Source organism: Quercus suber, unplaced genomic scaffold (genome assembly GCF_002906115.3).
Source record: "Quercus suber isolate HL8 unplaced genomic scaffold, Cork oak 2.0 scaffold_160, whole genome shotgun sequence".
Taxonomy (NCBI): Eukaryota; Viridiplantae; Streptophyta; class Magnoliopsida; order Fagales; family Fagaceae; genus Quercus; species Quercus suber.
The window spans coordinates 886,821-911,391 of NW_027069621.1; the positions used below are offsets into that span (position 1 = coordinate 886,821).

At 32.2% G+C, this 24,571-nt stretch overlaps 1 pseudogene; it reads right to left on the reverse strand.

Moving 5' to 3' along the window:
• Positions 1-546: 546 nt before the first annotated feature.
• On the reverse strand, positions 547-3,190 carry LOC111994320 (berberine bridge enzyme-like 8; annotated as a pseudogene).
• Positions 3,191-24,571: the final 21,381 nt, after the last annotated feature.

Below are 24,571 nucleotides of genomic sequence, written 5' to 3' on the forward strand. Positions count from 1 at the left end.
TTCTTTGAATCAATTACGAATTCAACTACCAAGAGGGCCCATAAATGATAGTATTAAGTTCTTCTCAAGTGAAAAATATAAGTTAAAATCCCTCCCATGCTTACACTCAAATCTTTTATGGCTTTCAATATCACACCACATGAGCATATTTTTAGAGTGATTGTAGGGAGTCAAATTGTGGTCCCCTCAACAATCCCTCCCCCACAATGGCACTCCTATGACTTGAACCCATGCCCTTGGCTCTGATACCATTTGTCAGATTGTGAGGTACATCATTCCACCTCAAAACCAATTGGTGATGAGAAAGACACACTCAAATATTTTATGGCCTTCAACATCACACCATGCAAACCTATTTTTAGAATGGTTGCAGAAAGTCAAATTGTGGTCCCCCAACAATACCATAACATAATTAGACATTTTTGTAGTTGTACTCTAGTTATATATTGTATTATAAACTCAGTTTAAAGTACTAGTATTACTATTTTTATATGTATTCTAATAAGTATTACTATTTACTAAAAAAAAAAAAAATCAATCAAAACGTATCAACAAAAACAACACTTTATTTTTCAATACATAACTACATTATTTTTCAAATAAGCAATCAAATTGCAGAAAACATTCTACTTCCACTAGTTTGGAAGAGTAGGGATGCTTTGTTCATTCCTAAAGAAGTTACTAGGATCAACCTTGGTCTTAATCTCTACCAACCTGTTGAAATTACCCTTGAAATACTTGATCCCATAAACTCTTCCTTCTTGGTAACTTGCCTTGCCATTATGGTTAATCCCCAAGTCAAGATCTTTATAGTTGAAAAATGCCTCCCTTGGATTCTTGGACACAAATGGAGTCATGAAACTGTAAAGCTTTCTTGTCAAATTTATATAGTAATCTGTAACCTCTTCCCCACCCTCATTCCAATTTGCTGCATACTGAATCTTTGCCAGGTTCCCTGCTCGATGAGGGAAAGGAACTGCCTCAGCTGGAATCTCACTCATTCTTCCACCATAAGGATTGAATGTCAATGCCACGTACTTCAGCTCAATCAATTTCTTCCAAATCAACTCCAACCCAGCCTTTGAAATTGGCTCCTTCACATAGTCTGATTTCCTCTTCAAGTAAGTTAGTGTTTGAGGTACTCGACTAAGCAAAACATCATTTGGCGTGCCAAGAGCGAAGTTTGTCCAGAAAAGCACAGATTGAACCCAGCTGGTTTCATTGCAATCTGATTTTTTTAAACCCAATTCAGGAAAGCTCTTTAGACTTTTTTCATTTGGTCGTTAGTTTCATTGTTTGATTGTTTGTGTGTCTGTGTTTCGGTTCCGTTCACAAACAATGCAAGTTAATCAGCTGTTACATGCTACTCACGTAAGACAATATTAATATTTCAACAAATGAGGTCAACTTCATGGGCACAAATAAAATATAATTCAAAATTGTTAGGCGAAGATAGGGTTATAAAGGAGTTGAGCACAGTTGCACATGACTAGATGGGTTCATTTCCTTCTCAAAAAAAAAAAAATAAAAAGATGGGTTCATTTATTTCGTTATCAAACTTTGCCGACCTTTGAGTTATAAAGGAATCGTGCAAAGTTTAACACTAAGATTTTGAATTTTGGTTCATTTATTTTGTTATCAAATTTTTCCGAACTTTGAGTTAGTGAACCTCAACATTTTTGTCCAAGTTTAATACATTAATTTATTTACACACTTTAAGAGCAATAACTTCTATATACAGCATGAAATAAAATTGTATATTTTTCAGATTAGTACTATCTAATTCAATTTGATCCACGCAATCCGGAAAATCACAACAATAATTTAAAATATTCTCCTATGAGAGAAGACGTGCAAAAAGCCATGCACGGCCTCCTAGCCCCTGAAATTTTTTTTATTTAATAATATTATGTCTAGTTAAAGCTTCTCGTAATAATTATATGTAGTCAAATTTTAAAGTTAAATTAAAAAAATTACACCTACCACGTACATTCTCAAAGATTAAGTTAGTCCTCATAGACTTAAAAAATGGAAATTGTCAATTGACACACACCTATGGTCTATTTGTAAAAAAGAGATAAACAATTGTTTGTTAATAAATACCAAAACTCTATGGTTAATCTATGGATAGCCTAGAGTTATTTAGTATATAAACCCTATAATATTCATTGCACATTGAAGAGCTTAAAGTTAAAAATAAAAAATAAAAATAAAAATAAAANGTTCATGACAGAGAGAAGTTGCTCGGAGTCACCAAGGAAAAGAGCGAAGAATGTAGCTCTTCCAGTATTCTTCTTATTTGTTCCATTTACCACGTCCAAGATAAGCCTGATGAAAAGGTTTTCATCGAGCTTATCTGCAACATGTTGCCACTTAGACACAATGTCTGTGGCATTTTGTTCCAAGTTTTTGCAACTTGGAAAACAGTTACTATTTCTGGAACACGAACAAGTTTGATTTTATATGACACAACCACTCCAAAGCTAGCTCCTCCACCACCTCTAATAGCCCAAAACAAATCTTCTCCCATAGATTTTCTATTCAGAAGTCTTCCTTTGACATCAACTAAGTGTGCATCAATAATGTTATCGACTGAGAGGCCGTACTTCCTCATCATGTTGCCATAGCCTCCTCCACTAAAGTTGCCCACAGTTGCACATGACTAGATGGGTTCATTTCCTTCTCAAAAAAAAAAAAATAAAAAGATGGGTTCATTTATTTCGTTATCAAACTTTGCCGACCTTTGAGTTATAAAGGAATCGTGCAAAGTTTAACACTAAGATTTTGAATTTTGGTTCATTTATTTTGTTATCAAATTTTTCCGAACTTTGAGTTAGTGAACCTCAACATTTTTGTCCAAGTTTAATACATTAATTTATTTACACACTTTAAGAGCAATAACTTCTATATACAGCATGAAATAAAATTGTATATTTTTCAGATTAGTACTATCTAATTCAATTTGATCCACGCAATCCGGAAAATCACAACAATAATTTAAAATATTCTCCTATGAGAGAAGACGTGCAAAAAGCCATGCACGGCCTCCTAGCCCCTGAAATTTTTTTTATTTAATAATATTATGTCTAGTTAAAGCTTCTCGTAATAATTATATGTAGTCAAATTTTAAAGTTAAATTAAAAAAATTACACCTACCACGTACATTCTCAAAGATTAAGTTAGTCCTCATAGACTTAAAAAATGGAAATTGTCAATTGACACACACCTATGGTCTATTTGTAAAAAAGAGATAAACAATTGTTAGTTAATAAATACCAAAACTCTATGGTTAATCTATGGATAGCCTAGAGTTATTTAGTATATAAACCCTATAATATTCATTGCACATTGAAGAGCTTAAAGTTAAAAATAAAAAATAAAAATAAAAATAAAAAAAGAAGAAAAAAGAAAAGAAAGAAAGAAAGAAAAAAGTAGCCGCCAAGTGCTTTTCTTTGCGGACGTAAGCCGTCAGGTCCTTCTTTTCTTTGCGTTTGATTTTAACACAGGTTGACTTTTGGGATGGAAAATTTGGGTTATGCAGTTGATTTTTTGCAGATTTAGACCGATTTGATTTTTTTGAATCCGCTTTATGTTGCTTGCAGATTTAGGCGGATTTTGGTTGATTTTTGATTAGGTTGTTTGTAAGGATGTTGCCAGAACTTGAGGTTAGAGGGGAGGGGGGCTGTTGTGGAATTAATTGCGTGCGGTAACTTTGGCCCCCGGTTCTGGTGCTTAACAGCTAATGGTTTATTTATCTATTTATTTGTGTTCTTTATGTATGCGTCTATGTATGAACAAAATTATTTTGTTTAAAATTTTTTAAAGTGCAAGATTGTTTGTTTTTGGAAAAATTAGTTGATTAGGTTTAGTTGTTTTTAGTTTTATTATTGGTAATTTTTATTATTGGGTAATTTTTTGGGCTTGTTTATTCTGTTTTAGATTTTAGATCTAGCCCTACAATCTGCCTACATAGCCTGTCTCTATTTCAAATTAGTCTTTTAGTGTAGCCAAAATATATATATTAAAAAGGGTAAAATGCAAAAAATTGCCTCTAAAATTTGGGCTAATGGCAGATACTATCAAAACTTTTTTTTTTTAAATCTAATTTGGATCTTAAACACAAATGTCACTTTATATTGTTTGAAAATTTCTTCTTTATCTTTGGCTGTTATTTATCTATTATTGACTATTTATACACTCTCCCGCACTTATAATTATCATAATACAATTATTATGAAACATATGCAATTAAGACAAACTGTTGGAAGGAAACAATAGGCTTCAAAAATAAAGAACTTTCAAATAATGTTATGTTTTGTTTATACTTACTACTTAGGAAACAAATTAGATATTTTTAAAAAGTATAGCGTTTGCAATTTGTCTAAACCTTAAAAGGTAGATTTTGCATTTTAAAATGCATGCAAAGTCGCATCACAAAAATATGAACTTACTTACCCAAAAGTAAAAAAGAATACCAGATTCACAATTATCAATTTAAGTTGTGATTTGACTGAATAATAAATCTCGATTCAAGTACTGAAGGTGGAATTTGGCTAAGCGGGTAGTTAATCAACAATTTGAGCTGTCGTCTGCAAAAAACTAGACAGGGACAAAGGCCACCTACGGCAGGCAGAGGTAACGGCTCCTTATTTATAAATTGGCGGTTCAGACTGGAAGGAAAGTAGGGTTTAACTCTTATTTTACAGGCCTTTGTAAATGAATGCTGTAAAGCAATAGTTAAGGTATGTTAAATAATATTTTTACACACATATGTTCAAAAAATGTACATAAACATAGTAATCGATAGTTATCAATATCGTACAATACGTGTGTATAAAAAATTTCGTATTATAAGAGTATATCGTAAATGGTCATGAATTTTATGATACATAGGGACGTATCATATAAATCGTACCGTACAATACATAGACATGTGAGTTTAAAATTACTTTTTTTGGTGGGTTCTACTTAGTTTAATTAGTGAAATCTCTAATAGTTGAATAAGAGAGTTGAGGTTTAATTTCCACCTACACCAAAACCGATTGGTGTCTTAGTCTAATGATAAAGAGCTATTATCAGGAGCGAACATCAAAGGTTCAAACTCTTTTTTAAAAAATTACTTTTATTGTTAAACTTTGTGCTTTTATTTGAGTCCAGCAAGTTAGTAGACCTTTTTTAACATAAAATTATTGGGTTACTTAATTGAGCCCAATAAAATAACATTTCCATAATTTCTCTCTCTCTCTCTCTCTCTCTCTCCTACAAAATTTGGATTATACAATTGACACTTCAATTTCATACTAATAATATAATTATATATTTTTTTAAATGAAAAAAAAAAAAATATAAATATATATATATATATATTGTTATTTTCATAAGTCTAAGAAGTTAGAATGCCAAGAAGAAATATAAAGAAATGGGGGAGGGGGAATTTGAATCATGGATGTCTTGAATGCAAATATTAAAAACATTTGCTAATTTGATTTATTTAGTTAGTTTTGATAAATATTATTATAAAAGTGCTAATTAAATTAGTTGTAGGGACTAGAATTATGGCCCAAGCCCACTTAGAACAGTGGGACAGAGTATAACAAGCCCAATACAATAGATTTGTAAGAGAATGGGTTCTCTGAGTCAACTACAATGCTAAGTAATTACAAGCTTGGGGATAACAAGACTAACACAACTACTATGAACAAAAAAGACACAAATTCAATGTAAATTCTTCCTTGGGCAGGTCTGATGATGTGTTGTTCATTTAAAGTCAATTTTGATCCCTTTACAATAAGTTTCAATTTTCTCTCTCTCTCTTTTTCTATAGAATGTTCATCCATTTCTTTTCAGAGGGATTCCTATCCTTATATAACCCCTTCCATTGCATCTCAGCCCTTCATATGTACATCTCAGGGGAGTAATTTGGATGCTTGTCCTATCAAGATCCTTCTAAAGGTAGTAGAGAGAGCTATGAGTTGTGGAGTTGCTATTCAACTATTTTTTCCTTATAAATGCGGCCAGTTTAGTCGGTGCAGAGCATTAAATATGGAGGTGATAGTCACCTTCCTAGATATTTCCTCCTTCCATTGCCTACATGACTTTGTTGTCTTCCTTAGAGCTTTACTTTCTGGTATAGGGAGTTACATAAAGTACTCTCGATGTGCATTTGCTCCTCGGGATCCTCGGTCGACGAGCCAGTTCACCTTCTTTCCTCAGACCTCTTATTCTCAATTTTAGTCTGGTTTTGAGTGATCTTGACGTCTTCCCTCCTTGGCCTAGGTCCACGTGTCAAACTTGGGTTAACACATGTGTGGGCCTTTGATCATCCTCGAACAGGGCCCATGGCCTTAGAATGTACTCAGATCATTTGCTTCCACATTAGTCATTACTCATTAGTTAACCATATTTCAAATTTATAATGGATATACATTTTTATAAATTTTATTAGGTATTTGTGTATCTTACAATAAACATACAATATGATATACCATAGATAAAAAATCAAATATTGATTCATGATACAATTCAAATTTTGACAACTATGCATATAAGTACAATAAATTTGTATGTGCAAACCAATAAATCATTAAATGTATTTTTTTTATTAAAAAAATATGCATGACTGCTCATAATTAAGGATTTATTGATTAATTTCCTTACTCACAAAAATTTATTAATAAAGAGTATTATTTAATAAATTATATTTAATATATTATTTGATAAAGCATATTAAATACTTTATTAAATACATTAATATTTTTATACATTTTTATATAAAAATAATAATTTGAACTATAGACATATGTCGATAAAAAAACATATAAATTTGTATGTGCAAGCTAATAAATTGAGAACAAATGTTTTTTTTTTTTAAATATGCATTACAACTCATAATCAAGAATTTATTTGTTTTTAATCTGTACCATTGGGACACTTGTTAATTAAAAAGTACTTCAAGAATACAATAAATATAAACTCACTCTTCTAATTAAATTTATGGTTGGACCCACCGCTATTTATATAACAGAGGTATGTTTTGATATTGGTTTTACTAGTAGACCATTAGTTGTAACACAAAAGGGCTCATCTACATTTTTTTCATTCCTTTTTTGGTCAAATTACTAGGGGAGGAAGATGGATTCGACCCACTTAACTAGGTTGTGGTTCTCTTTTGTTTTCTTTCATCTCTCTCTCTCTCTCTCTCTCTCTCTCTCTAAAATTGTGTTAGATCCTCTGATCTCTCTCTTCAATCTACCCCACCCTCTCTTTGTGTATCTCTTCTGCGCTAAATTTTCATGTTTGGGTTTTGTGCAGATCAACTTCGGATGGGCAATTGGGAAAGGTTGTGTCTTTAGCTTCATATTTTTTTCCTTTTTGGATAAGGCTTCAGTTGGGATTTCTAATGGGAAATACACGGTGTTTTAACGTCGTTTAGTGAATATGTCAAAGAAATACAGGACTGGATTTTAAGAAAGAAAGATAATAAGGAACTGTACCTATGTTTTGCTCTTAATAGAAATGATTGAGTTTTCAATGCAATCATTTTATTTAGTTTGTTTTCATACTTTGCTTCTCTTTTCTTTGTTTTTCATACTTTACTTCCATCATCTCTTTAGTTTTCTGCGTTACCTTCACACTTTTCACATTGGTTTGATTATTTTCAGTGAAAAAGAAAAAGAAAAAAGAAGAAGCAGGAATAAGTTGAGTTTTGCCAGCTTGATCTTATCATATCTTATCTTTCAAAAGTCAATAGTAGAATTTAAAAATCGCATTCAAATCATTATATAAATACTCCTTTAAAAAATATATATATATATATATAAATACATATTATTTTTATAATCAATTCAGATTATATTTGGATGAATATTTTATTCAGGTCAACACAGTGGTGGATCTAGGATTTCAATCTACGGGGGCCAAGAATTTAAAAGCAAGACTAAAAGATAAAATTAACTCAAAAAATATTAATCAATATTAATAACAAAATAAACAAAGAATTGTTAATCAAAATAAGTAACAATCAAAGTAATCCACTCTTTATTTCATATCTCAAAATAAATGAACGAAAATAATAAATTCATTTTTAATTACAATAAAGTAAGAGAGTAATCTAAATTCATCAATTTTAAATCTTAATTTAATTCCTTCAAGTAAATCAATGAGCAAGTGTAAAGAGTATAGTACTATTTTTTGTATACGTGTCTCTCCACCTTGATTGCTTTCGAAAAAAAAAAAGGCAAAAGAGAGTTTATTCGTTATTATTCAAAGTAATTAAATTTTAGATCTATAGCAAAAATGCATCATTTGTAACTGTAAAAAAGTCAAAAATGATAGAGAGAAAAAAAAATTACATAGAGGTTTTCCTACCCTATAAGTATTTAAGCCTTGAAGTTGAAGTACAGTGAGACAGTTTAAAAAAATAAATAAATAAAAGGTGATTAGGTAGAAGAAATGTAGTGAGTTGAGTGATGACAAGCAGGGGCGGAGCCACTTGGCTCCTTACCCACCCCCCCCCCCAAAAAAAAAATTTCAACAATTCTTCTTGAGTTCTAGTCTAATACAACTTCAAATGAAAGAAAAAACTTGGCCCACATCCAACCCCACCAGCCAGCCCCAAATCCTAAATAAAACAAAAATTTCTCCTCTAAACTAAGCACGCTTCCAGCCCAGCCCAACCCCAAATCTAAAATACCTAATCAAACAAAACAAGGCATCTTCCATCCTCACCATTTGAAAAAATATATATATATATATACAATCTGACTGTCATGACTATACTTTGGTTTTTTTTTTCCTTCTCAGTTCTCAATTCACGCCTCCAATAATGTCACGCCTCTACCTTGAAAACAATCTCCTCACCCGCTTGCCATGACACCACTGCCTCCACTAGCCAGCTGACTTGTTCATCACCTCAACCTCAAGCCCTCACCTCAATTCCTCAAAGTATCTCATTCAATCATTCTCATCTCACTTTTCTCTCTTTTTCTCAACAACTGAACTAAATACTAAAGTCTGAATAGCAGAATAGAAATATCAAATATTTGTATGTGAATGTGTGATATCCCTTTGCCAGCACAGTTATTTATGCATATTTGACTTTTTTTTTGTGTGTTATTTTTATTGTATTATTTATTCTTGACCCACTAACTCCACTAACTCTATGACTTAGCCTTTTGGCTTTTGTGTTGTTTGTCTCTTGAGTAGGGGCAGGGCAGGGCTTGCATTGTGTAGCTGGGTAGTAAAGTAAGTAAATTATAAATGAAAAAAAAAATTAATCTATGGAAGGCAATTGGGATGAGGGCCGTGAGTCTGTGTATTTTGTTTTCAGCTATTACATTATGCAAGGTAGCAGGGTGTTGTTAATTTATTTGGTTTATGTTGTTTGTTTATTTAATTTTTTTATCCTAAAAGGCCATTACTTAATTAAAGATGTATTTATATTATAATTCATGTAATAATGAATTTTATATGATAATTTATTATATCTCTCCCAAGTTAGTTTATCATTTTTAAATTGATTTTTTTTTTGGATTGAAATTAGGTGCCAAATAATGAGCAAACGACAAACAATTGATCCATTCCTTAAAAAAAAAATAAAAAAGAAAAAGAAAAAAAGAAAGATATTAGTCGTCAATAATATGATAGTTTATATAGAGAAGGAAATTGCAGGGAATTTCACTGTAGAAACGATAATGGATGAATTTTATTCCATGAAAAATTGTCACCAAGCATGATTTGATGTGAATGTTCTTTTTTGTATGTTTACATTGAACTAGACAATTTTTCATGTTCATTAAAGTACAAGAATATGATGATATATGAAAGTTGATAATTTTGTATTCAATAGACTTATGAATTATATTTAGTATATTTCTACTACAACTCGCCCTCACCTCCCCCCCCCCCTCAAGTAATTATTCATGGCTACGCCCCTGATGATAAGGATAAATTTGGAATAGGGCAAAAAATCATGGGACATGATTGGCATAATATTGACTTTGCAGTGTACAGAGCAACTTATTTTTATTATTATTATTATTATTATTTTATTTTTATTTTTTATGATTGGAGAGGGCAGAGTGCTTAAAAATTAACATATAGAATTTCATATGTGAAATTTTTGGTGGAGTTGAGGGGCAATTGCCCCCTCTCGCCCTCTTAGCTCCGCCCCTAGGTCAACACGTCGTTTCGAGACACATGTCCAAATTATTAAGATATTGAAGTGGATTTCCTTCTTTTTTTTTAACAATAAAATTCAAGAAATACTATGTTCATAATATTTTTATAATATTTTTACAACAAATTTTAAGTGACAAGTCTTCTAAAAAAAATATTTAAATGATAAGTTATTATTAATTATTATAAATAAGAAAAAAATAATTTCAGTAGTGGATTAAAATTAAAACTAATAATAATTTACTACTTATGATTTGGTGTGAGATTATTGTATACATATTACTTTATCATATAATTCTCCTCTACAACATTACATCAGACTTTAGACCTAACTTGAGAATTTTGAGAGATTTGCTAAATCAACGTTGAATGTCTACGTGGTGACCTTATTTGAAAGATTACAGATAAGCCTGACAAGTCGAAGTGCCGAGTTTATCCATTTCGCCTTGATCATCGACTTGACACTTTTGTATCGTGGATAGAAGAAACACCCCCTTTTGTTGCTTTGTTTTCCAATAATCAATAAAGTTACGTACTTCTCATAAAAAAATTAAAATTAAAAGTAAAAAAAAATTAACAATAATAAATTAAAAAGTTGCCCAATTATGGGCCTGAAGTGGTAATGACATCTCCTCCACCTCCCTTCTCCCCCTATTTTATTTATTTATTTATTTTCTAAATTCCCCTACTATATGCCTATTATTCATCAATATCAATAGTCTTTTTAGCTTAAAATATGTCGACGATTCAAAAAATGTATACATTATTAAATATCGAGACATGATGGAAGTGAAATTTCTTTCTCTTTCTTATTTTAATTATTTATGTTGCGTCTAGAGCATATTAAATATTCAAGATCATTTTGATTTGGTTTGAGGAAAAACTATTTTTTACTATCAATTATGTACGTTTTTACACCTCTTAAAACAAGTTGTTTAACCTAGTTATTTAGCCGAGTGATTACTTAGATAAATTATTCAAATCTAAGTTAACACAAGTAAATCATATCATGTAAATAATGTGAAAATATAAAAAACACATCGATATGATAACCTAAGAAAACCAAACCGGTAAAAACCTGAGGAGGATTTAACCTAGCTACTCTCAAGGTAAAACAGATCCACTATAAAAGAATTGAAATTTTACAATAAGATTTAGACCACTAACATCCTATTGCTACCTCGAATTGAAAACTTACTACCACGACCACATAATAGCTTCAAGTCTACAGACTACTTCTTTCCTTGATCCACAACAACCACAAGTATCCCACTTGTCTTTTTCTTTAAGCTATTTATGCAGCAACTGAAATGATCACCAAGTTCTCGACATCAATCTTGATCTTGATAGCCCTAAGTGTATATGAAGGTAAATACTTTTAAATCTCATAAAAGATTCACACATATAGCATATCAACAACCTCTAAAACGTGGTGTTAAGACATATGTGATTCATTATTAGGAGTATATGTCACTATTTTGTGTAGTTGGCTAATCCTTTGATAAAACGCACTTTACTTATAATTTGGTAGATATAGAATATGTTTAATACTTCAAGAAATAAGGTTTCAAGTTCAAGTGTTTAAGCCATGCAAGTTTATCCAAAAATCAAGTAATGAAGTACCAGATTTTAAATCTTGATAGCACGCTCAACAACTAGCATTTATCGAAGTTTAAAAGAGCTGTTTCAGCCCGAGGCTTGACAGCTGCTCGATAGTTAGGGTATCCGGCGAGATTTATGAAGTTCTGATTTTCAGTTCTGATTTTCATCCAATCCGTGAATGTATATTTGGGCTTTCTTTTCTCACAACCCTAAACATATATAAGGATTGTTTTAAGGGTCATCACAGCTGATGCAACTTAATGCAAAAGTTTTTCACAAGCATATTGTGAACCAGAGACATATGTCTTAGTTCATCTTTCTCTTGAAGAAGCTGCTGTGTTCGTACACCGTAGGGTTTTGTGACCAAGCAAATTCATGATCTTCATCATGTGATGAACTGAAGAACTTTGCAACCAATTTCCTTCTCAAGTTGGTGATTAAGTCACGAACTAGAATCTGTGCAATTGGTTAGTCACGTACTGGGAGTCGTGTATTAAAAAAGAGAGATTGTTACTACAAAACAAGTCCAATTGGGTATTGGGGTAAGGGTTCAATTGTAGGTTGGTATAAGGTACCAGGATTCCTTTACTTGTAACTGCTTGTTGTAATAATAGTGGATGCTCGGAATGGTGACCTTAAAATCACCCAGTGGGGTTTTTGTCGTATAGGTTTTTCCCATTCATAAACAAATCACCGTATCAATTTAATTTTCGCTACATACTTAATTTAATTGGTGATTTGTTTGTGCTACCACATGTCTTGCATGTTAATTTAATTAATTAATAAATTTAGCTAATTTATCAATTAATTTATAACAATGGGTCAATACATTCTTGGCCTATCATGTGGCTAGGGTTTTTCCTTTTATACTTGAAGCAAAACATAAAACCCTACACGTCATATGATCTTGAGTTGAGTTGGAAATTTTGCATAAAAAATAATCTGCACGAGGTTCAATAAATCAAGCCTTGCAGATTTAGTCCAGTAAATTCTACAATCACTCGATTCTAACTTTACAAATAAACACACTATGAGCAAGCCTAACCTAGATTCTATGTTTTGATCATGATTTGCCAACATAATACATAATGAAGTTCTAATACATTTAATTCCTAAAGTCTTAGAACCTAACAAACTCCTCATTTGTCAATCTGTGACAAAGCACATCACAAAACTAAAATGCTCAAAGTTACAAACAGCCCAATCAAATTTAAAATGCCCAAAAACAATTCAACCTAACTACTATCTATCAATTGCCAATGTAGACAACAACACGATTAAATTAACCTGTAAATTCCTAAAACACTCAACAAACACATAAACGCATGTGTGGAAAATACAAGTAAAACAAAATAAATTCTTGATTTCACAAAACATAAAATAAGACATATACCATGAATAACCTCATAATATAAATCAATAACCAATGTAGCATATGTGAAACAACAAAACAATAAAAGAAACATAAAACATAGTATCTCCTCTTAGCATATACAACCCATAAATGATAAATACATCAAAGAAAAAAAAAAATCAAAAATCAAAAGCCAAAACAAAAGTACATCAAGCTCCTAGATACAATCTAGCTCAAAAACAAAAAACTCCCCCTATCAACATGCATATGTACTCCCCTTTTTGTGACGAATTGCCAAAGGGCAATCATGACTCATCATCAAATGGTGGAGGCTGCAGAGTAGATCCTCTAGTACTCGCCAAATTTGATTGCAAAGACTGAAGCTCAATAAGAACATCCAAAAAGAGCTGACCATGCGCCACCTGAATGGTCATGATAGTGTCTAGCATACTCCGTAGAGAAGCATCGCTCGATGAAGAAGCAAGAGGCTCAATAGCAGCTGTAGGATCCACAAACTCCTCAGCAGTGGGGTCAACAAATGTAGAAGGCTTAGATGCACCTATAGAAGACTCAACTCTAAGGCGTTTAGAGCTAGCTTTCATCTAAGCCGCTCTTTGCCGAAGGAAGATGGCACCTATGGGAGCTATAATATGAACAAGCTTGGATGCAGGAAAATCCTCTAAACCTAAGTTTAACAAAATCCTACGAATAAAAACCAGAGATAAAATACCATGAGATTTTGCACTACTCCTATGAACCTCAACAAGAGATCGAATGAAAAGAGTAGGAAAACTCATAGGAGCATCAGTGACAAGAGCGTACATAAACGCACATCTCTCGAGAGGAATAGTGTGTAAATGAGAGATAGGCCAAATGGAATGACAAGAAATCCAGAAAAACAGAAAATTGAGCTCAGTAAGCTCACAGAAGGTGATTCGAGGATCAGTACCCCATCTAATGGAAGTACCAGTGAGTAATGACATAATGTCATCAAGCAAAGAGGTCTCAGTGTAAGGGTACACAGGCTGCTGTACCAAAGGTACACCAAGAGCAGAGGCTACTATTGAAGGAGTAATGACATACTCTTCAGCCCTTATCCAACTTCTCACATACTAAGTGTTAGAATCATCAAAGTGGACAAAGAGGTTCGAATAGAACTCTCTAATTAAAGCAGCAGGAGGAGGATGCTCAACATCTAAATGAGGTAGCCAACCCCTACTCTCAAAATTCCTCCTAATCTCCCTATCAAGCTCATCTAGAATCACTTTACGCTCAGCCCAAACCAACCTATAAATGTTAAGCTTCTCATAGATTTCTTGGTTTTTCTTAAACCTAAACCTCTCACTATTGAAGGCTGGGGTAGAGGTGGAGGTGGTTTTCTTGTTGGCCCTAGTCTTCCTAACCATTATGCTAAGGGTTAGAAAGGAAGGACATATCAGAAACCAAAGAAAGAAAACAAAACCAAGGGCAGACTGCATTAGACAAGGTTAGAGAAAAAAAAAATAACAGTCTATATGATGCATGACATGAATGAACAAAATATGAATGCTCTAATGCATTGAAAACTGTTTAATTTGACTTTATAACCCAACAATTGACTTGGTGTCTTAGAACAAAAACCCCAAATTTTGAAAAATCCAATTTCAAAAATCCCAACAAATTGATCAATTTATCATTACACAAGTTAGATAAAATTATATAATAACATAATCAATCAATAACACAAGTTAATTTCATCAATTTTAGCCCAATTGAACAAAATCCCCAATTTCATGTAGTTTCAAGCCTTAGAATTTCAAATTTTTCCCAAATCACAAATTAAAGCATGGGAATCATGTTAATATCATCTAGAGACAAAAACCCAATGATCAAATGTGAAAGAAAATAGCTTAAAAATCAAAAACCCTAAAAATCTTAGGTTCAAAATTTCAACAAAAATGCATGAAAATTGTGAATAAACTAAAAAAGAAGGGGTAAAAAGGTCTTACCTACACAAGAAGACAAAACCCCTTAAGAGAAATTTTGAAGAAGACGACAAACTTTGCTTTGAATGGATCGATCGAGCAAGAATAGTGAANTATAACTCACTCTTCTAATTAAATTTATGGTTGGACCCACCGCTATTTTATATAACAGAGGTATGTTTTGATATTGGTTTTACTAGTAGACCATTAGTTGTAACACAAAAGGGCTCATCTACATTTTTTTCATTCCTTTTTTGGTCAAATTACTAGGGGAGGAAGATGGATTCGACCCACTTAACTAGGTTGTGGTTCTCTTTTGTTTTCTTTCATCTCTCTCTCTCTCTCTCTCTCTCTCTCTCTAAAATTGTGTTAGATCCTCTGATCTCTCTCTTCAATCTACCCCACCCTCTCTTTGTGTATCTCTTCTGCGCTAAATTTTCATGTTTGGGTTTTGTGCAGATCAACTTCGGATGGGCAATTGGGAAAGGTTGTGTCTTTAGCTTCATATTTTTTTCCTTTTTGGATAAGGCTTCAGTTGGGATTTCTAATGGGAAATACACGGTGTTTTAACGTCGTTTAGTGAATATGTCAAAGAAATACAGGACTGGATTTTAAGAAAGAAAGATAATAAGGAACTGTACCTATGTTTTGCTCTTAATAGAAATGATTGAGTTTTCAATGCAATCATTTTATTTAGTTTGTTTTCATACTTTGCTTCTCTTTTCTTTGTTTTTCATACTTTACTTCCATCATCTCTTTAGTTTTCTGCGTTACCTTCACACTTTTCACATTGGTTTGATTATTTTCAGTGAAAAAGAAAAAGAAAAAAAGAAGAAGCAGGAATAAGTTGAGTTTTGCCAGCTTGATCTTATCATATCTTATCTTTCAAAAGTCAATAGTAGAATTTAAAAATCGCATTCAAATATCATTATATAAATACTCCTTTAAAAAAAAATATATATATATATATATATAAATACATATTATTTTTTATAATCAATTCAGATTATATTTGGATGAATATTTTATTCAGGTCAACACAGTGGTGGATCTAGGATTTCAATCTACGGGGGCCAAGAATTTAAAAGCAAGACTAAAAGATAAAATTAACTCAAAAAATATTAATCAATATTAATAACAAAATAAACAAAGAATTGTTAATCAAAATAAGTAACAATCAAAGTAATCCACTCTTTATTTCATATCTCAAAATAAATGAACGAAAATAATAAATTCATTTTTAATTACAATAAAGTAAGAGAGTAATCTAAATTCATCAATTTTAAATCTCTAATTTAATTCCTTCAAGTAAATCAATGAGCAAGTGTAAAGAGTATAGTACTATTTTTTGTATACGTGTCTCTCCACCTTGATTGCTTTCGAAAAAAAAAAAAGGCAAAAGAGAGTTTATTCGTTATTATTCAAAGTAATTAAATTTTAGATCTATAGCAAAAATACATCATTTGTAACTGTAAAAAAGTCAAAAAATGATAGAGAGAAAAAAAAATTACATAGAGGTTTTCCTACCCTATAAGTATTTAAGCCTTGAAGTTGAAGTACAGTGAGACAGTTTAAAAAAATAAATAAATAAAAGGTGATTAGGTAGAAGAAATGTAGTGAGTTGAGTGATGACAAGCAGGGGCGGAGCCACTTGGCTCCTTACCCCACCACCCCCCCCCAAAAAAAAAAATTTCAACAATTCTTCTTGAGTTCTAGTCTAATACAACTTCAAATGAAAGAAAAAACTTGGCCCACATCCAACCCCACCAGCCAGCCCCAAATCCTAAATAAAACAAAAAATTTCTCCTCTAAACTAAGCACGCTTCCAGCCCAGCCCAACCCCAAATCTAAAATACCTAATCAAACAAAACAAAGGCATCTTCCATCCTCACCATTTGAAAAAAAATATATATATATATAACAATCTGACTGTCATGACTATACTTTGGTTTTTTTTTTTCCTTCTCAGTTCTCAATTCACGCCTCCAATAATGTCACGCCTCTACCTTGAAAACAATCTCCTCACCCGCTTGCCATGACACCACTGCCTCCACTAGCCAGCTGACTTGTTCATCACCTCAACCTCAAGCCCTCACCTCAATTCCTCAAAGTATCTCATTCAATCATTCTCATCTCACTTTTCTCTCTTTTTCTCAACAACTGAACTAAATACTAAAGTCTGAATAGCAGAATAGAAATATCAAATATTTGTATGTGAATGTGTGATATCCCTTTGCCAGCACAGTTATTTATGCATATTTGACTTTTTTTTGTGTGTTTATTTTTATTGTATTATTTATTCTTGACCCACTAACTCCACTAACTCTATGACTTAGCCTTTTGGCTTTTGTGTTGTTTGTCTCTTGAGTAGGGGCAGGGCAGGGCTTGCATTGTGTAGCTGGGTAGTAAAGTAAGTAAATTATAAATGAAAAAAAAAATTAATCTATGGAAGGCAATTGGGATGAGGGCCGTGAGTCTGTGTATTTTGTTTTCAGCTATTACATTATGCAAGGTAGCAGGGTGTTGTTAATTTATTTGGTTTATGTTGTTTGTTTATTTAATTTTTTTATCCTAAAAGGCCATTACTTAATTAAAGATGTATTTATATATAATTCATGTAATAATGAATTTTATATGATAATTTATTATATCTCTCCCAAGTTAGTTTATCATTTTTAAATTGATTTTTTTTTTGGATTGAAATTAGGTGCCAAATAATGAGCAAACGACAAACAATTGATCCATTCCTTAAAAAAAAAATAAAAAGAAAAGAAAAAAAAAAGAAAGATATTAGTCGTCAATAATATGATAGTTTATATAGAGAAGGAAATTGCAGGGAATTTCACTGTAGAAACGATAATGGATGAATTTTATTCCATGAAAAATTGTCACCAAGCATGATTTGATGTGAATGTTCTTTTTTGTATGTTTACATTGAACTAGACAATTTTTCATGTTCATTAAAGTACAAGAATATGATGATATATGAAAGTTGATAATTTTGTATTCAATAGACTTATGAATTATATTTAGTATATTTCTACTACAACTCGCCCCCACCTCCCCCCCCCCCCCTCAAGTAATTATTCATGGCTACGCCCCTGATGATAAGGATAAATTTGGAATAGGGCAAAAAATCATGGGACATGATTGGCATAATATTGACTTTGCAGTGTACAGAGCAACTTATTTTTATTATTATTATTATTATTATTTTATTTTTTATTTTTTATGATTGGAGAGGGCAGAGTGCTTAAAAATTAACATATAGAATTTCATATGTGAAATTTTTGGTGGAGTTGAGGGGCAATTGCCCCCTCTCGCCCTCTTAGCTCCGCCCCTAGGTCAACACGTCGTTTCGAGACACATGTCCAAATTATTAAGATATTGAAGTGGATTTCCTTCTTTTTTTTTTAACAATAAAATTCAAGAAATACTATGTTCATAATATTTTTATAATATTTTTACAACAAATTTTAAGTGACAAGTCTTCTAAAAAAAATATTTAAATGATAAGTTATTATTAATTATTATAAATAAGAAAAAAATAATTTCAGTAGTGGATTAAAATTAAAACTAATAATAATTTACTACTTATGATTTGGTGTGAGATTATTGTATACATATTACTTTATCATATAATTCTCCTCTACAACATTACATCAGACTTTAGACCTAACTTGAGAATTTTGAGAGATTTGCTAAATCAACGTTGAATGTCTACGTGGTGACCTTATTTGAAAGATTACAGATAAGCCTGACAAGTCGAAGTGCCGAGTTTATCCATTTCGCCTTGATCATCGACTTGACACTTTTGTATCGTGGATAGAAGAAACACCCCCTTTTGTTGCTTTGTTTTCCAATAATCAATAAAGTTACGTACTTCTCATAAAAAAATTAAAATTAAAAGTAAAAAAAAATTAACAATAATAAATTAAAAAGTTGCCCAATTATGGGCCTGAAGTGGTAATGACATCTCCTCCACCTCCCTTCTCCCCCTATTTTATTTATTTATTTATTTTCTAAATTCCCCTACTATATGCCTATTATTCATCAATATCAATAGTCTTTTTAGCTTAAAATATGTCGACGATTCAAAAAATGTATACATTATTAAATATCGAGACATGATGGAAGTGAAATTTCTTTCTCTTTCTTATTTTAATTATTTATGTTGCGTCTAGAGCATATTAAATATTCAAGATCATTTTGATTTGGTTTGAGGAAAAACTATTTTTTACTATCAATTATGTACGTTTTTACACCCCTTAAAACAAGTTGTTTAACCTAGTTATTTAACCGAGTGATTACTTAGATAAATTATTCAAATCTAGGTTAACACAAGTAAATCATATCATGTAAATAATGTGAAAATATAAAAAACACATCGATATGATAACCTAAGAAAACCAAACCGGTAAAAAACCTGAGGAGGATTTAACCTAGCTACTCTCAAGGTAAAACAGATCCACTATGAAAGAATTGAAATTTTACAATAAGATTTAGACCACTAACATCCTATTGCTACCTCGAATTGAAAACTTACTACCACGACCACATAATAGCTTCAAGTCTACAGACTACTTCTTTCCTTGATCCACAACAACCACAAGTATCCCACTTGTCTTTTTCTTTAAGCTCTTTATGCAGCAACTGAAATGATCACCAAGTTCTCGACATCAATCTTGATCTTGATAACCCTAAGTGTATATGAAGGTAAATACTTCTAAATCTCATAAAAGATTCACACATATAGCATATCAACAACCTCTAAAACGTGGTGTTAAGACATATGTGATTCATTATTAGGAGCATATGTCACTATTTTGTGTAGTTGGCTAATCCTTTGATAAAACGCACTTTACTTATAATTGGGTAGATATAGAATATGTTTAATACTTCAAGAAATAAAGTTTCAAGTTCAAGTGTTTAAGCCATGCAAGTTTATCCAAAAATCAAGTAATGAAGTACCAGATTTTAAATCTTGACAGCACGCTCAACAACTAGCATTTATCGAAGTTTAAAAGAGTTGTTTCAGCCCGAGGCTCGACAGCTGCTCGATAGTTAGGGTATCCGGCGAGATTTATGAAGTTCTGATTTTCAGTTCTGATTTTCATCCAATCCGTGAATGTATATTTGGGCTTTCTTTTCTCACAACCCTAAACATATATAAGGATTGTTTTAAGGGTCATCACAGCTGATGTAACTTAATGCAAAAGTTTTTCACAAGCATATTGTGAACCAGAGACATATGCCTTAGTTCATCTTTCTCTTGAAGAAGCTGCTGTGTTCGTACACCGTAGGGTTTTGTGACCAAGCAAATTCATGATCTTCATCATGTGATGAACTGAAGAACTTTGCAACCAACTTCCTTCTCAAGTTGGTGATTAAGTCACGAACTAGAATCTGTGCAATTGGTTAGTCACGTACTGGGAGTCGTGTATTAAAAAAGAGAGATTGTTACTACAAAACAAGTCCAATTGGGTATTGGGGTAAGGGTTCAATTGTAGGTTGGTATAAGGTACCAGGATTCCTTTACTTGTAACTGCTTGTTGTAATAATAGTGGATGCTCGAGAATGGTGACCTTAAAATCACCCAGTGGGGTTTTTGTCGTATAGGTTTTTCCCATTCATAAACAAATCACCGTATCAATTTAATTTTCGCTACATACTTAATTTAATTGGTGATTTGTTTGTGCTACCACATGTCTTGCATGTTAATTTAATTAATTAATAAATTTAGCTAATTTATCAATTAATTTATAACAATGGGTCAATACATTCTTGGCCTATCATGTGGCTAGGGTTTTTCCTTTTATACTTGAAGCAAAACATAAAACCCTACACGTCATATGATCTTGAGTTGAGTTGGAAATTTTGCATAAAAAATAATCTGCACGAGGTTCAATAAATCAAGCCTTGCAGATTTAGTCCAGTAAATTCTACAATCACTCGATTCTAACTTTACAAATAAACACACTATGAGCAAGCCTAACCTAGATTCTATGTTTTGATCATGATTTGCCAACATAATACATAATGAAGTTCTAATACATTTAATTCCTAAAGTCTTAGAACCTAACAAACTCCTCATTTGTCAATCTGTGACAAAGCACATCACAAAACTAAAATGCTCAAAGTTACAAACAGCCCAATCAAATTTAAAATGCCCAAAAACAATTCAACCTAACTACTATCTATCAATTGCCAATGTAGACAACAACACGATTAAATTAACCTGTAAATTCCTAAAACACTCAACAAACACATAAACGCATGTGTGGAAAATACAAGTAAAACAAAATAAATTCTTGATTTCACAAAACATAAAATAAGACATATACCATGAATAACCTCATAATATAAATCAATAACCAATGTAGCATATGTGAAACAACAAAACAATAAAAGAAACATAAAACATAGTATCTCCTCTTAGCATATACAACCCATAAATGATAAATACATCAAAGGAAAAAAAAAAATCAAAAATCAAAAGCCAAAACAAAAGTACATCAAGCTCCTAGATACAATCTAGCTCAAAAACAAAAAACTCCCCCTATCAACATGCATATGTACTCCCCTTTTTGTGACGAATTGCCAAAGGGCAATCATGACTCATCATCAAATGGTGGAGGCTGCAGAGTAGATCCTCTAGTACTCGCCAAATTTGATTGCAAAGACTGAAGCTCAATAAGAACATCCAAAAAGAGCTGACCATGCGCCACCTGAATGGTCATGATAGTGTCTAGCATACTCCGTAGAGAAGCATCGCTCGATGAAGAAGCAAGAGGCTCAATAGCAACTGTAGGATCCACAAACTCCTCAGCAGTGGGGTCAACAAATGTAGAAGGCCTAGATGCACCTATAGAAGACTCAACTCTAAGGCGTTTAGAGCTAGCTTTCATCTAAGCCGCTCTTTGCCGAAGGAAGATGGCACCTATGGGAGCTATAATATGAACAAGCTTGGATGCAGGAAAATCCTCTAAACCTAAGTTTAACAAAATCCTACGAATAAAAACCAAAGATAAAATACCATGAGATTTTGCACTACTCCTATGAACCTCAACAAGAGATCGAATGAAAAGAGTAGGAAAACTCATAGGAGCATCAGTGACAAGAGCGTACATAAACGCACATCTCTCAAGAGGAATAGTGTGTAAATGAGAGATAGGCCAAATGGAATGACAAGAAATCCAGAAAAACAGAAAATTGAGCTCAGTAAGCTCACAGAAGGTGATTCGAGGATCAGTACCCCATCTAATGGAAGTACCAGTGAGTAATGACATAATGTCATCAAGCAAAGAGGTCTCAGTGTAAGGGTACACAGGCTGCTGTACCAAAGGTACACCAAGAGCAGAGGCTACTATTGAAGGAGTAATGACATACTCTTCAGCCCTTATCCAACTTCTCACATACTAAGTGTTAGAATCATCAAAGTGGACAAAGAGGTTCGAATAGAACTCTCTAATTAAAGCAGCAGGAGGAGGATGCTCAACATCTAAATGAGGTAGCCAACCCCTACTCTCAAAATTCCTCCTAATCTCCCCATCAAGCTCATCTAGAATCACTTTACGCTCAGCCCAAACCAACCTATAAATGTTAAGCTTCTCATAGATTTCTTGGTTTTTCTTAAACCTAAACCTCTCACTATTGAAGGCTAGGGTAGAGGTGGAGGTGGTTTTCTTGTTGGCCCTAGTCTTCCTAACCATTATGCTAAGGGTTAGAAAGGAAGGACATATCAGAAACCAAAGAAAGAAAACAAAACCAAGGGCAGACTGCATTAGACAAGGTTAGAGAAAAAAAAAATAACAGTCTATATGATGCATGACATGAATGAACAAAATATGAATGCTCTAATGCATTGAAAACTGTTTAATTTGACTTTATAACCCAACAATTGACTTGGTGTCTTAGAACAAAAACCCCAAATTTTGAAAAATCCAATTTCAAAAATCCCAACAAATTGATCAATTTATCATTACACAAGTTAGATAAAATTATATAATAACATAATCAATCAATAACACAAGTTAATTTCATCAATTTTAGCCCAATTGAACAAAATCCCCAATTTCATGTAGTTTCAAGCCCTAGAATTTCAAATTTTTCCCAAATCACAAATTAAAGCATGGGAATCATGTTAATATCATCTAGAGACAAAAACCCAATGATCAAATGTGAAAGAAAATAGCTTAAAAATCAAAAACCCTAAAAATCTTAGGTTCAAAAATTTCAACAAAAATGCATGAAAATTGTGAATAAACTAAAAAAGAAGGGGTAAAAAGGTCTTACCTACACAAGAAGACAAAACCCCTTAAGAGAAATTTTGAAGAAGACGACAAACTTTGCTTTGAATGGATCGATCGAGCAAGAATAGTGAAAGAGCTTTTGAAAATATTTGTAAAGTGTGAAGAACACATGAGAGAAAAACCTTTTTAAAAACTCATAGACCGATTTTTGATCGGTCGAAAATTAGATTTGATCAATCGAAGAGCAACTTCAATCAATCCAGCACCAATCGAGCACCGATCGAGCTAGGCAGATTGTAACCAAAGTTTTTATTGCATTTTCGATCGGTCGAGCAACGAGTTCAATCGATTGAAATCAGATTTTTGAAAAGCAGAGTATCTTAATGTAGAAACACCTCAAAGAACCGTGTTTTATGAATGAAATGCATGAGTATGAGATGAAAAGTTTTTCAAAAATAGTTGAATTCAACCCAGATCTCCTAAAAACAAGACTTTCAATCAATTTTTCCTTAAAAACTCAAACATTAAAATATATTTTGCATTAAAATTAAGGAACTTTTAATCTTGGATGGCAAAAACAAGATCACACACAATAGAATGTACCAAGTTTAGCAAAAAATAACTTGTGTAGTGTGTGCAACTAGCAATACCGTGAGATACATGTGAGGTGATAAGTAAATAGTGATCAATCACAATTTCTACAAAATTCATCACATAAGTTTGAAAGAGACTATCACCTAAAGAGTTATATCATATAACTCTCACATCTCTTAGAAAGTAAGCTTGCAATCATATAAGTTTCTTGTTTTGCCTTATAATGTACACACCAATTTTATTTGATTCGGAAATTATTAGAATAGTCAAGATAATGTACACACTAATTTTATTTCATTGTGAATTTATTATAGTCTAATAATGTACACACTAATTTTAGCATTAATCTAAGGCTCCACCTTTTGTTCTTTTTGTGTATGTGCTACACTTTCTCGAGCACAAAATCTTATGATATACGCTAAATTGTTCATTATTGGCTAGTAAACAATGGTGAGATGGTTATTTATGCCTTTCTCATTAAGTTCAAGTCCAACAATCAAAAACATGTAACTTTAAAATCAAGATAAAGTAATAAAAAACTATAAAAGAAACTCCCTCATAACATACACTACAAAGCTAAAACTAGCAAAGTGCAACAAAATAAGCTCATCCAAGCTAAACAAAGTACA